This window comes from Myotis nattereri (assembly GCF_964212035.1).
Source record: "Myotis nattereri genome assembly, chromosome: 1".
Lineage (NCBI taxonomy): Eukaryota > Metazoa > Chordata > Mammalia > Chiroptera > Vespertilionidae > Myotis > Myotis nattereri.
The window spans coordinates 113,135,600-113,150,845 of NC_138075.1; the positions used below are offsets into that span (position 1 = coordinate 113,135,600).

The 15,246-nt window shown below is 45.6% G+C and overlaps 1 protein-coding gene across 1 annotated transcript in view; it reads left to right on the top strand.

The window, feature by feature from the left end:
* The first annotated feature begins 1,625 nt into the window (after positions 1–1,625).
* Positions 1,626–15,246, top strand: part of MYO9A (myosin IXA) — a 424,596-nt gene continuing 410,975 nt past the window's right edge. Inside the window, exon 1 of the mRNA XM_081084933.1 lies at positions 1,626–2,093. The gene's annotated coding sequence lies outside the window, so the exon portion shown is untranslated. The remainder of the gene's footprint in view (positions 2,094–15,246) is intronic.

Sequence of the window (15,246 nt, forward strand, 5' to 3'; positions counted from 1 at the left end):
TGGAACTGTGCTCAAGGGAAAGGCAGGAGTAGTTTTTTTTTCTTCCATTTCCCAGAACAGTTATTCAAAAATTTCATCTCTGCTCAAGCTTCTCATTCCATCCCAAACTCTCTCTCTCATCAAATGACTCCCATCCTAATGTCACACAGCCAACTCCATACCTTTATGTCCTTCTCTACTTCCCATTCTTTACATTTTTCTAGCTTAGTGGTTTTCAACCCTCAGCATTAGTCATCTCAGGAGAAAATACTACTGGACCAGAAATTGTTTAATTGGTTTTGGATGGAGCAACAACATTGATTTTATTTTTTATTATTTTTTAAATATATTTTTATTGATTTCAGAGAGGAAGGAAGAGGGAGAGAGATAGAAACATCCATGATGAGAGAGAATCATGGATTGGTTGCCTCCTGCAAGTCCCCCACTGGGGATGGAGCCCACAACCCAGGCATGTGCCCTTGACCGGAATGGAACCTGGGACCCTCAGTTCGCAGGCTGACGCTCTATCCACTGGGCCAAACCGGCCAGGGCTGATTTTATTTTTTTTAGCGCGTCCCAGATGATTCTGATGTGGTACAAGTTTGAGTTCTATTAGAGCTCTTGATTCTATAAATTGGACACCCTCACCCATGGACTCGCCACTTCTTGGTTCCATGGTACACTAAGAGTCTCTCATCTTTAAAGAAAATATACTTGTGCCCCACATTATCGGTCCTCATCCTTCTTAGCCTTTACAACGACGCTTCCTTAAAGTGTAGGCTACACCAGTATGGTTTCCACTAGCTTTTTACTCTTCCGGACCAAATACTGTCGTATCCTTTTGTACCTGGCACTCTTTCTGCTTCTCCTATTTCTTTGACCAGCAATTGCTCACTAGCCTTCTAACACAAGTTACGAGTGAGCCGAAGGTCGCTTTGAAAGGGTTTCCTCATCCTCCGCAATGGGGGGTGGGTGGGCGGGGGGGGGGGCGGCTCTTCTATGCTCTGAGAGTATCCTGTGATTTTTTGTTATAATTTACTTTACTACCACTGCGGACTCTCTCATCGTCTCCCACGTAACACTTCAGAAAGCTGAGGCTATTTCATTCGTTTCTGACTTTCTTGAGTCCAAGGTATGGAAATCACTGTAAAAAGAAGGATGAATGGAAAGGACTAAAACAGAAAAGGAGGGCGGGGGCGGGGAGAGGGGCGTGTGTGTGGAAAGGGGCGGGGGCTCAGCGGGGCCGCCGAGAACCTAGAGCCAGAGCGGGGCTGCCTGGGGAGGGGGCACGGATACACTAGCTCTGCGTGGGCAGCACAGCGGCCCCAGGCCCGGACACAATCCCCGACAAACCGAAGCGGGGAGGCGGCTTCTTACCTGCCTCGGGCCTCACCACCTCAACCAGCCTTCAAGCACGTCTGTCTCTGTGTTGGCCGGAAAGCGAGAGCTACGGTCGCAAACCCAGAGCTTTCTACCCCAACCTTGCGACATTACACTCCAGGAGAGGGAGAGTCGAAGGCAGCGTTCCCAGCTCCGCCGTTCGCAGCGGAAAAAAAAGTTTGGGCGGGGCTGCCTGGAGTCGACGGAATGGGTGTGCCCGCGCAGGCGCACACTGGACTCCCTGGTGGCGTCACGTGCGAGCGGCCGACTCGGGTAGGCGGTAGGGGGCGTGGGAGGCAAGTGCGCGCGCCTGCTGGTCTGCAGCTGGGGAGTCGCGCGGGGCGGGGCCGCGTGCGCGGGGTCGGGGGCGCGCGGGCTGGAGCCGACCGAGGACCAGGCGGCGGTGGATGGTGGCTGCGCAGAGTCCAGCCAGGACCTTGAGAGTCGGCGGCAGAGGCAGCCGCGGCACCGGCTGAGGCGGCGGCCCGACGCGTGCTCTCTGGGCGGGGTGCGGCTGGGGCTGTGCCTGCCCAGGCCGGGCGGAGTCTCTCTGACAGGGAGGGGGATGCGCGGCGGCCGCTCGCCCGGACCCTGAAGCAACTGGGCCCACCCTCCCGGAACCCTTGTGGGCCTCCGTCTCTGCTGTGTCCTCCGGCCTCACCCTGGGGCCGAGGGCGGGAGGCAGCTTCCGCCATAGAGGAGGGGCTGTAGTGGCCACCGCAGCGAAGCCCGAGGTAAGACCCGCCTTAGCCACCCAGCGGCCCCGCCGTCGGCCCGGCCCACGTCTCAGTCTCGCTCTTGGGCTCCTGCGGGGCCGCGCGGCCCCGCCCCAGCGGAGACGCCCCAGGAGCGGGTCTGCTCCGGAGCCTCCCCGACTCACGATCCCTGCCCCGGGTCCCCAGTAGACCCCACCCATCGTCTCTCTGACCCGACACCATTCCTGCCCTCCAGCCGCCCGGGCGGTTCGGCCGCGAACCCCCGTACTCGCAGCACGCCCCATTAGAACCGTCCTCGGACTCTTAGGATTCTTAAAGGAGCCTCCAGACTCCGTGACATCCTCCCGTGAGCTTACCGGATCACAGTTTCTCTGAGACCCAGTCACGGCCGCCCCCTTACCCATTGCAGCCCCCAGCTCCAAGGCAGATTCATTGCTGCCCACCCCCTTCCGAGCGGACCGCCCCCTCCCAGGTCGCTCACCGCCAAGCCAACCAGCTCTTTCCCTACCCAACTGAGCTTTCACATAGTCTTTTTCGTGATGCGCTTCCCTCCGGTAGATCTGGTGTCAGCCACTCTTTAGACACCCCCTTCTTCCCCCACTCCTCTCTCACAGACCTTCTCTCCCTGCACAGACCTCATCTTGTTTTTCCTGGTGGTGATCCTTTCTTTGCTTGAAAGGGCTTAGCCATGAAATGCTGAAGGGATGTTTACTTCGCGTGTATTCTCCCCACTTGGTCATAAGGGAACCAACCAACTGACACCCATGTTTGAAGGGTTTAGCCTGGTGCTGTGAAAGGGAGGGAGGGGGAAGAGTATGGAAGCTCAAGGCAGGGTGTGTGTGCTGTTATAAGGTCACACAGCCTGCTTCACATCTTGTGTCTTCTGTAGAACATGTGAGATAATCCAGATCTGATTTTAGGAATCTCCATTAAGGATTAAGTCATATTCCACTAATTTCAGCGGTTCTCAACTTGTGGGTCGCGACCCCTTTGGGGGTCGAACGACCCTTTCACAAGGGTCGCCCAAGAAAACATATAATTACATATTGTTTTTGTGATTAATCACTATGCTTTAGTTATGTTCAATTTGTAACAATGAAAATACATCCTGCATATCAGATATTTACATGACAATTCATAACAGTAGCAAAATTACAGTTATGAAGTAGCAACGAAAATAATTTTATGGTTGGGGGTCACCACAACATGAGGAACTTTATTAAAGGATCACAGCATTAGGAAGGTTGAGAACCACTGCACTAATTGGATGTAACTGTGTCTCCATGTAGTATCATTTGCTTCATCTTGCAGATTTTACAGATCTTTTGTACTGGTTTGAAGGATACTGGGAACGTCTTTTTTTTTATTTGCTGTTTTTGAATTTGCAGGAGAAGTAATATTTATTGGTATAGCTTTCTTTAATCCCTAAAGATTTAATGTCAATTTAATATATTTCTCCTACCTATGGTTGTTTGCTGTCTTGCTTTTCCAAGGAGCGAATACAGTTATCGTGCAGTGTTCACTGGTGTCATTACCAACAGCTTCTCAGCAGTAGTAAAATCTCTATTTATAAAAGGCTGATATGCTAAGTGTCCATCCCGGTAATGACGTCACGTAGCAATGCCCGGCTTCCTCTCCCTAGTGACTAGCCTCCTTGGAGTTTCTTCAGCCCAGGGACACGACTTGCTTTATAGCCAAGTGCAAACATTTTACACTTTAACCAAATGTCTGTGAAATGTTTTCCCATGCCTCATCTCATTGATCCTCACAGAAGTCCTGGAGTAGGTAGATGGGAAACTTGGTGGAATCCTATTTCCTTTTCATTAGCTAGAAAATGGAGATTTAGAAAGCTTGGAAACTTGACCAGACTGAAAAGAAGTAAATCATGGACCTTGAAAATGACTTCAGGCTTTCTCACTGCACAGAATATAGTCAAACACTGCTGCAGTAAAATATTTTACCCTTTGTTCTCCCTGCATGATCTACAATAATAATCTGCTTCATGTTGATATTTACTGCTGTGTTGCTGATAATTACCTGAAAGAGAAGTGGGGTGCTTCATTGGGCTGGAAAAAGTTTAGCTACATCAGAAATAAGGTCTAATTAAGCAAGTTTTACACACACACACACACACATATATATATATATATATATATATATATAAATAAAAGGCTATGTTGACTTACACATGTGCGATACATATAAAGCTCTCGCTGGTGCCAGTCGCACGCGTGTGTTTCAATCTGTCATTGTCGATTGTGAATTTGCTTGACACTTCTATTACAGAGAAAGGGCGAATAGCGATATTAAAGTATTGTAATTAATTTCCTTTCAGTGTGCACAAATTTGTGCACTGGGCCCTAGTATTGAATAAAATGTTGAAGTTGCACTCCTGAGCTGTAAAGAAGGAAATGTAATGTTACACCAAATGATCAGTGCATAATTTTAATGTTGTAAGGATGACGTAAGAGAGGTTTTTGCAGTCAGTATATTTAACATTTTTATTTTGTGTGGAACTGAAGAGGGGGATAATCATGTTTAAAACTATAGATAATAATTAGATGGAATATAAAAATCAAAGAGGTTAAAAGAATAGGAAAAAGTTTCTCTTTATCCTCTAACCACCTGTTTTCACTCTTTAGAGGCAACCACTAATTCCATATCTGTGATATTTCTAGCATATAGAAGCATATACATTTATATTATTAAAACACTAAAGCATACTGCACATTATATAACTTTTTATCCCCACTTTATAATAGACCCTAGAGACCTTTCAACAACAGTACATGTATTAGTGCCTCATTTGCTAGCTGAATGGTAGTTCCATTTTGGTGGTCGGGATATTTTCAGTCTTTGATTTTACAAACAGTGCTTCATGCTTTTCTTTTAAATGTATCAGTCATTATATGTATGTTTTAAGTATATTTTAGGATTGGAAAAAATTTCCTGATAATTCTTTTGTGCTGAACCTGCCAAAAAAAGATATAACAAGTAAATTTGATTGTTCTGCTGAACTTCCATGGAGTGACTAGCTTTTTTTTTTCTTTTTTAGATATGTTTTTATTGATTTCAGAGAGGAAGGAAGAGGGAGAGAGAGAGAGAGATAGAAACATCAATGATGAGAGAGAATCATTGATGGGCTGCCTCCCACATGCCCCCTACTGGGATCCAGCCAGCAACCCGGGCATATGTCCTGACCTGGAATTGAACGGTGACCTCCTGGTTCATAGGTTAACACTCATCCACTGAACCACATCAGCCGGGCTGGAGTAACTAGCTTTAATGGTGACTATAGTATTTATCAAATAAGTTACTGGAGGATTTAAAGTAGGGGTCTGAAATGATCGGACTTGAATTTTTTAATGTTTTTTATTTATTTATTTATTTATTTATTTATTTATTTATTTATTTATTTATTTTTTAGAGAGAGAGGAAGGGAGAGGGATAGAGAGACAGAAACATCGATGAGAAAGAAACATCATTGATCGGCTGCCTCCTTCACCCTGCCTACTGGGGATCAAGCCCGAAATCCAGGCATATGCCCTGACCAGGAATTAAACCAGTGACCTCTTGGTTCCTGGGTCGATGTTCAGTCACTGAGCCAAGTCAACAGGGCGAGATTTGCATTTTTAAAAGGTCACTCTGGCTTCAGTGAGGAGGGTAGATTGAAGAGTAGACAAAGGCTAAAGGCAGGAATATTAGGAAGGCAATTCAGGCAAATGATAGTAGTGGGTCTGGACTTGGGTATTGGGAGTAGACAGGACTAGGTGATTTCAATGGATTTGGGATTAGGGAGAGGGATCATAGAAGATACAATCTAGGTTCTAGCTTGTGGCTTTCACTGATGTGTGGGGATCCATATGATGAAGGAGTTTAATTTTTATTTTTGTCAAGAAAGAGGAATTCATTTGTAACATGTTGAGTTTGAGTGGATTATACTTCTGCCAAATATAGATGGCCAGTAGGCAACTGGATTTGTGGCTTAAGGTAATTATTAAGTTCTGAGTTCATAGTAATAGATTTTGGAGGCAAAGGACTTGGATGAGAAAAAAGGATTGTAGGACAGAAACCCAGCATTTACAGTGCAAGTAAAGTTGAATGTCTAAGCTAGTAAATTATGTGATTAACCCTCTGAGTGCCAACCAGTATCCTAGGAACTATGCTAAAATTGCCAAGGCATTTTTGCTGATTTTCCTTAGGTGCCATCTGTCAATAAAGAGTGAACTACTAGCATCTAATAGTGACACTGCAGGAAGAGCGCAATAGCGCTCCCGGCACTTTTGGCAAAAGACAGGAGGAGTGTGATCGCGCTCCCCGGCACTCTAGGGGTTAAGTCTTTAAGAAATCTTGTTATTATCTATCCTATATAATAAAAGCCTAATATGCTAAGTGTCCAATTGTCCAATCGGCTGTTTCACCAATCAAAGTGTAATATGCTAATGATATGTTAAGGCCGCTCAACTGCTAGCTATGACATGCAGTCGACTGGTCAACCAGTTGCTATGATGTGCACTGACCACCAGGGGTCAGACTCTCCGACCAATAGGTTAGCTTGCTCCTGGGGTCTGGCTGATCGGGACTGAGTGAGATGGGCTGGACATGCCCTGGAGCCCTCCTGTGGTCCCTCCCCCGCTGGCCAACCTCCCACATCCCTCCCTGGCCCCAATTGTGTACTGGTGGGATCCCTTGGCCTGGTCTGCGCCCTCTCGCAATCTGGAACCCCATGGGGGTGTCGGAGAGCCAGTTTCATCCCGACGGCGGAACGACCGGTCGCTATGACACGCACTGACCACCAGGGGGGCAGATGCTCAATGCTGGAGCTGCCCTCTGGTGGTTAGTGTGCTCCCACAGGGGGAGTGATGCTCAGCCAGAAGCCGGGCTCATCACTGGCACGTGGAGTGGCAGTGGCAGGAGCCTCTCCTGTCTCCGTGGCAGTGATAAGGATGTCTGACTGCTGGCTTAAAGCCCCCGAGGGCTCCCAGACTGCGAGAGGGTGCAGACCAGGCTGGGGGACACCCCCTCCAAGTGCGTGAATTTCGTGCACGAGGCCTCTAGTATCTAATCTAATAAAAGAGAAACATGGTAATTGGCGTACGACCGCTACCCTTCCCATTGGCTAATCAGGGAGATATGCAAATTAACTGTCAGCCAAGATGGCGGCCGGCAGCCAGGCAGCTTGAAACTAACATGAGGCTTGCTTGCTTCAGTGACGGAGGATTCCAACATTCCCCGCCTGCCTTGCCGGCCTCTGAGCCTGCAGTTTGAAACATTTTAACAAATATAGAAGCTTAAAAAATCCCCAGAAACCAGCTTTCAGCGAACTGGGATCTCAGAGCTGGAGTCAGAGCTGGAGTTATACATTGTTTCGATTACCTACTTTCAGCAGCAGAGGGCTAAGAGCTGGAGCATCAGAGCTAAAGCTGGCCCAGAATTAAAAAGAAAAAAGAAAAAAAAGGAACGGTTGGGAGCTTCCGTCACCCGCCAGCCTGAAAACAGCCCTCAGCCCCTCACCCAGACTGGCCAGGCACCCCAATGGGGACCCCAACCCTGAAGGGTGTGTGACCAGCTGCAAACAGCCATCATCCCCTCACCCAGGCTGGCCAAGCACCCCAGTGGGGACCCTCACCCTGATCCAGAACACCCTTCAGGGCAAACCAGCCAGCCCCATCCATGCACCAGGCCTCTATCCTATATAGTAAAAGGGTAATATGCCTCCCAGCACCGGGATCAGCGGATCCGAGAGGCCTCCCGGCACTGGGATCAGCATGACAGGGGGCAGCGCCCAAACCCCCTGATTGCCCTGCAGCTCTGTGTGTGGCAGGGGGTGGGGCCACAACCTCCCTATTGGCCCTGCTCTGTTTGTGACAGGGGAAGGCGCCCCAACCTCCTGATCAGCCCTGCTCTGTGCCTGATACGGGGAAGCTCCCCAACCACTGATCGCCCTGTGGCTCTGTGTGTGACGGTGCGGCGCCCCAACCCTCCCCCCCCCCCCCACGGGCCCTGCTCTGTGTGTGACAGGGTAGAGCCATAACCTCCCCATAGGCCCTGCCCTGAGTATGACAGTGGCGGCGCCCCAACCCCCTGATTGGCCCTGCTCTGTGGGTGATAGAGGGTGACGCCACAATCCCCACCCCTCCCACGGGCCCTGCTCTGTGTGTGATGGGGTAGAGCCATAACCTCCCCATCGGCCCTGCCCTGAGTGTGAGATGGTGGCATCCCAACCCCCTGATCGGCCCTGCTCTGTGGGTGATAGAGGGTGGCGACCCAACCCCCTGATCCGCCCTGCTCTCTGTGTGACAGGGGGCGGTGCCCCAACTCCCCTATCGGCCCTGCTCTGTGAGTGACAGGGGGGGAGCTCCTCAACCCCCTGATCGGCCCTGCTCTGTGCATGACAGGGGGGAGCTCCCCAACCCCTGATTGACCCTGCTCTGTGCATGACAGGGTACGGAGCCCCAACCCCTGTGATGGGCCCTGCTCTGTGTGTGACAGGGGGCAGTGCCCCAACCCCCTGATTGGCCCTGCTCTGTGCATGACAGGGTACAGAGCCCCAACCCCCCTGATCGGCCCTGCTCTGTGCGTGACAGGGGGCAGCGCCCCAACCCCCTGATTGGCCCTGCTCTGTGCGTGACAGGGGTTGGCGCCGCAACCTCCCCATCGACCCTGCCTTGAGTGTGACAGGGGGCGGTGCCCCAACCCCCCAATCGGCCCTACCCTGAGTGTGATTGAGGGTGGCATCGCAACCTCCCAATCTGCCCTGCTCTGTGCATGACAGGGGGCGGCGCCCTAATTCCCCAATCGGCCCTGCTCTGAGCCCGACCAGGGGCTGCACCTAGGGATTGGGCCTGCCCTCTGCCACCCGGGAGCAGGCCTAAGCCAGCAGGTCGTTATCTCCCGAGGGGTCCCAGACTGCGAGAGGGCACAAACCGGGCTGAGGTCTCCTCTTCCCCCCTGAGTGCACAAATTTTTGTGCACCGGGCCCTAGTACATATATAAAAGCCTAAGCGATGGAGTGGCCGAACGACCAGTCGACCATTCACTATGATGCACCCTGACCACCAGGGGGCAGATGCTCAGTGCAGGAGATTCCCCCTGGTGGTCAGTGCGCTCCCACAGCCAACCTCCCACGGCCTGCCAGCCTCCAGCCGTCTCTCCCCCCGGCCAGCCCCCATTGGCCCTGATTGCCGGCCAGGTCGAGCGACCCCATCCATACACGAATTCGTGTACTGGGCCTCTAGTAGTTTAATATTCAGTAGTGAGGTTCACTGTCTAACATGTGACTTTTTAATATATCCTCCCCTTAGTTATTATTAGTGGTGTACAATTCATGAGGGAAATGGAGAAAACTTAGATATTTTTGTCTTAATTTAAAATCTATTTTTTAAGTAGATATTTTTTTTTACATTGCATTTGTTTTTAAAATTTTATTTTTCAATTATAGTTGACATTCAGTATTCTTTTTTATATTAGTTTCAGGTGTTCAGCATAGTAGTTAAATAATCATATAATTTACAAAGTGATTCTCCAGTGAGTCTAATACCCACCTGGCACCATACATAGTTATTACAATATTACTTACTCTATTCCCTATGCTGTATTTCACATCTCCTTGACTATTTTGCAACTAGCTATTTATACTCATTAATCCCTTCACCCATTTCACCCTTCCCCCCAACCTCCCTCTCTATGGCAACCATAAGTTTGCTCTCTGTGTCTATGAGTCTGTTTCCATTTTGTTTGTTCATTTATTTAGTTCTTTAGATTCCACATATAAGTGAAATCATATGGTGTTTGTCTTAGCATAATATTCTCTAGATCTATCCATTCTTTCTTGTGGCCGAGTAATATTCCATTGCATATATGTACCACCACTTATTCACTTGCCTGTTCATGAGCACTTGCAGTGCTTACATATTTAGGCTATTGTAAATAAGGCTTCAGTGAACATAGGGGTGCACATATCTTTTTGAATTAGTGTCTTGGCAGGTAAATACCCAGAAGTGAAACTACTGGGTCATAAGGCAGTTCCATTTTTTAAGTTTTTGAGGAACCTCTATACTGTTTTCCTATTGGCAGCGTCAATCTGCATTCTCACTAACAGTGCATGAGGACCGCCTTTTCTCTACAACCTCGCCAACACTTGTTTGTTGAATTATTGATGATAGCCATTCTGACCAGATGTGAGGCTATCTCTCGTTGTGGTTTTAATTTGCATTTCTCTGATGATTCATTAAACTTAGATTTTTAAAGAAAAAGTAAAACCTCAGTAGAAATTAGTAATATTAACTCCATCTTTCCTAATCATTTGGATTATACTATCTAGTAGTTTGTTCTGTCTTTACAGAGAAATTCAGGAGGTTTGAAATGTGTTTTGCCAAGAATATGTTGCTTTTAGTTAGCATGATTTTTTGTTATGTTAACTTAATTTAAAATAAATATTGGCCAAAGAATTTTCAGTTTCGTTTTAAGACTCTAACACCAACTTTATTTGTTCCTAAGTTTAGAGCTGCTGTGTAGAACTCTTGTCTCTATTCTAGACCCCTATAAATTATTGCTAATGGACATCTCCACTTGGATTCACATTTCACAAGCACTTCAAACATGTACAATATAAAACTCTTCTCTGCCTCTCTTATCCCCAAAAAGGTGAGTAAGAGGGAGACCGCAAAAAATTTTTCCTGTTGATTTCCTATCTTCATGAGTAGCACCACATCACTTAAGTCCTGCACTTTCTCCTTCATGATATTTCATATTCTTAATTGATATTTTTGTCTCGACTTCATTTTAACCCAAAATATTTCTTGGGCTTTTGTAAAGGTTTTTAAGTGGTTGTCTTGCTTTTTCTCTTCTGCCTGTTGTTATGCCATGCATTCCAGTTCATTCTCTGCATTGCTGCCAGAGTAAGTGTTCTAAAATGCTCTTTTAGTTAGGCTCTTTCAGGCAAAGAAGAGACTCAAGTTACCTTAAGTAGGTGTGTGCTTATTGAAAGGAAACTCAGGAAACAAGGGAACCCAGGAAAAGTTAAACAACTTGGTTTCAAGAAGAATAGGAGCTTAATAAATAAAACTAGAAACAGGGAAAGGTAGATTTCACTCTAGTGCTCTACTGTTAATTTGTCTTAGCTACTCTTTTTCTCTCTACTTAGGCCCGCCCCCCCCCACCCCCCCCGCAATCCAATGCCCAGCTCATAGCATTCATTTATTCCTAATTTCTGCCTCCTTATAACTGCTATGTCACTTTCATGCTAGCATCTTGACTCCTGGCTGCTATCTTTTTAACTTGAACTCCTGTTAACTTCTTCCTTCTCTCTAGGATTTTCTGGTTTGTATTCCCAAGAAACAATCTCTTTGACTCAGTTCTTTTTTTTTTCTCATGGACTGCTACAAAACCTGTGTGATTTGGTCATGTGACTCTTCCTGGCCACTTAATGTTGGTATGTGTTTATTTGCACATGTGGGAGTGGAGCAGGATCATAAAGGTGAAAAGCATGGGGCAGTGTGTAGGCTAATTTCTCACAAAATGGGGTTGCATGCAGTGCTTTATCATTGCTTTCAGGATAAAGTTTAAACTGTAACATGACATGTATGTGAGATCCTTAATGATCTGCCTCTTAATTCTCTGAACTTTCCTTCCTTGCTGTCTTCCTTAAATCTTTGGTTCATTCTTATTGAATATACGCTTCCTCTTGCCTGTTTTGCATTCTTTGTCCTTTACTGTCTCCCCCCCCCCCCCCTTTTTTTAAAAAATATATTTTATTGATTTTTTAAAGAGAGAAGGGAGAAGGATAGAGAGTTAGAAACATCGATGAGAGAGAAACATTAATCAGCCACCTCCTGCACACCCCCCACTGGGGATGTGCCTGCAACCAAGGTACATGCTCTTGACTGGAATCAAATCTGGGACCCTTCAGTCCGCAGGCCGACGCTCTATCCACTGAGCCAAACCGGTTAGGGCTCTCTTCCCACTTTTTTTGCTTGGTTAACTCCTGTCTGAACTTCAGGATTCAGTTCAAGTGTGTCTTCTTTACCTCTTCCATGCTAAGTTAGGTGCCACTCCTGTGTGCACCTGTACATAGTGCTTGCTTCTGTAACAGCTCTCTAATGAAGTTCCTAATTACTAGATTTTCTTCCCTGGCTTTAACTTCTTTGGTATGAGTGCAATATAATTAGGCAGATTTTTAGACTGAGGATTTAAAAAATATACAAACTTTTTATAAATTATACATAAAAGTATCCAGATCATAAATGTACAGCTCAGTGAGTTTTCACCTAACAAACAACATTGTAACCAACACCCACATCAAGATACAGAATATTACTACAACTCTGTAAGCCATCTCATTTATGCCCTCTTCCAGTCACTAATCAGTTCTAAGAGGATTTAATTTTAAATGAGAAAACTCTTTAACATAAAGATTTCTCTACATATTTTGAGTGTATCTTTAGACATATAAGAGACATAGGTATTGCCATTTTGATCCTATAAAAATGACCTATATAACTTATGTTATAGAAAGGTAATTTTGGCATATTAAAAAAATTTTTTTTGTTAATCCTCATTTGAGGATAATTTTTCCATTGCTCTTCAGAGAGAGTGGGAAGGAGGGAGGGAGGAGGAGGAGAGGGAGATAGAGAAATATAAATGTGAGATGCCTCCTGCATGGGCCCTGAGTGGAGTGGGGATGGGGAGTGGGGCGGGGAATGAACCCGCAACCCAGGTATGTGCCCTAGACTGGGAATCAAACCGGAGACCCTTTGATTTGCAGTCCGATGCTCTAAACCAGCCCTGGGTAAACTACGGCCCGCGGGCCGGATCCGGCCTGTTTGAAATGAATAAAACTATTGAAAAAAAAGACCGTACCCTTTTATGTAATGATGTTTACTTTGAATTTATATTAGTTTACACAAACATTCCATCCATGCTTTTGTTCCGGCCCTCCGGTCCAGTTTAAGAACCCATTGTGGCCCTCGAGTCAAAAAGTTTGCCCACCCTTACTCTAAACCATTTAGTACACCGGCCAGGGCTCACATATTTTTATGCACTAGACAAATTCAGAAGCATATAATACTAATATTCAGTTGTGGGATATGTGTAGTTTAAGTAGATTTCTTGCTTATTAGTTTAATATTTTAATTTTTAGTTTAATATTTTAGTGTCAGGAAAGAATATGATAGATCAAAGAATATTTGCTGAAAATAGCCTATTTTGAGTGGTAAATACGTTTGAGATGAATAGAGTAAACATGTAGAGCACTTTCCATTTTCTAAATGGTGGTTGGCCTCTGGGTTTAATGTGAATTATGTTTCATATTTTGGCAGTAGGGTAATCCAATGGGCAACTGGAGTGTAATTTTACATCAAGGACTAGTTTTCCTCATAGACAGACAGCTGACTTGCTAAGAATTGTCCTTTTTGCAACTAGCAATAATTTTATAGTGTACTTTTTTCTGTTGATTTTTTTAAAATTTAATTTTCAATTACAGTTTACATCAGTATTATCTTTTTTAAAAAATAAATCTTTATTCAGATTATTACAGTTGTTCCTCTTTTTCCCCCCATTGCTCCCCTCCACCCGGTTCTCACCCCACCACCTGCCCTTACCTCCCTCCACTCCCCCCACGGTCCTCGTTCATAGGTGTACGATTTTTGTCCAGTCTCTTCCCACACCCCCCACACCCTCTTACCCCCGAGAATTGTTAGTCCACTCCCTTTCTGTGCCCCTGATTCTATTCTATTCACCAGTTTATTCTGTTCGTCACATTTTTTATTCACTTTATTTTTATATGTTAATTTTTCTTAAAAAATATATTTTATGGATTTTTTACAGAGAGAAAGGGAGAGGGATAGAGAGTTAGAAACATTGATGAGAGAGAAACATCGATCAGCTGCCTCCTGCACACCTCCTACTGGGGATGTGCCCACAACGAAGTTACATGCCCTTGACCGGAATTGAACCTGGGACCTTTCAGTCCGCAAGCCGACGCTCCATCCACTGAGCCAAACCAGTTAGGGCATATTCACTTGATTTTTAGATTCACTTGTTGATAGAAATGTATTTGCTGTCACTTTGTTGTTCATAATTTTTATCTTTACCTTTTTCTTCTTCCTCTTAAAGAATACCCTTCAGCATTTCATATAATACTGGTTTGGCAGTGATGAACTCCTTTAGCTTGTTCTTATCTGTGAAGCTCTTTATCTGACCTTCATTTCTAAATGATATCTTTGCCAGGTAGAGTAATTTTGGTTGTAGGTTCTTGCTATTCATCACTTTTTTTTTTCTTTCTTGGTGTGGAGACTTTCTTTTCTTTTCTTTTGTTTTATTTTTTTAAAGTATTTTTTTTTAAAATATATTTTATTGATTTTTTACAGGGAGGAAGGGAGAGAGATAGAGAGTTAGAAACATCGATGAGAGAGAAACATCGATCAGCTGCCTCCTGCACATCTCCTACTGGGGATATGCCCGCAACCCAGGTACATGACCTTGACCGGAATCGAACCTGGGACCTTTCAGTCCGCAGGCCGACACTCTATCCACTGAGCCAAACCGGTTTCGGCTAAAGTATTTTTTTTTATTGCTTAAAATATTAGAAAGAGTAGTACATTTGTCTCCTTTTTTTCCCCCCGCCCTAGACAGTCCCCTAGCCTTCCCTACCCCCCAAGTGTCTTGTGTCCATTGGTTATGCTTATATGCATGCATACAAATCCTTTGGTTGATCTCCTACCCCCTCCCCAACCCTCCCCCGCCTTCCTGCTGTAGTTTGACAATCTGTTTAATGCTGCTCTGCCTCTGAATCTATTTTTGTTCATCAGTTTATAATGGTCTTAATTATCCATGAATGAGTGAGATCATGTGGTATTTTTCCTTCACAGACTGGCTTATTTCACTTAGCATAATGCTTTCCAGTTCCATTCATGCTGTTGCAAAAGGTAAGAATTCCTTCTTTTTTACAGCAGCATAGTATTCCATTGTGTAGATGTACCACAGTTTTCTAATCCATTCATCTGCTGATGGGCACTTAGGCTGTTTCCAGATCTTTGCTATGGTGAATTGTGCTGCTATGAACATAGGGGTGCATATATCCTTTCTGATTGGTGTTTCTGGTTTCTTGGAATATATTCCTAGAAGTGGGATCACTGGGTCAAATGGGAGTTCCATTTTTAGTTTTTTGAGG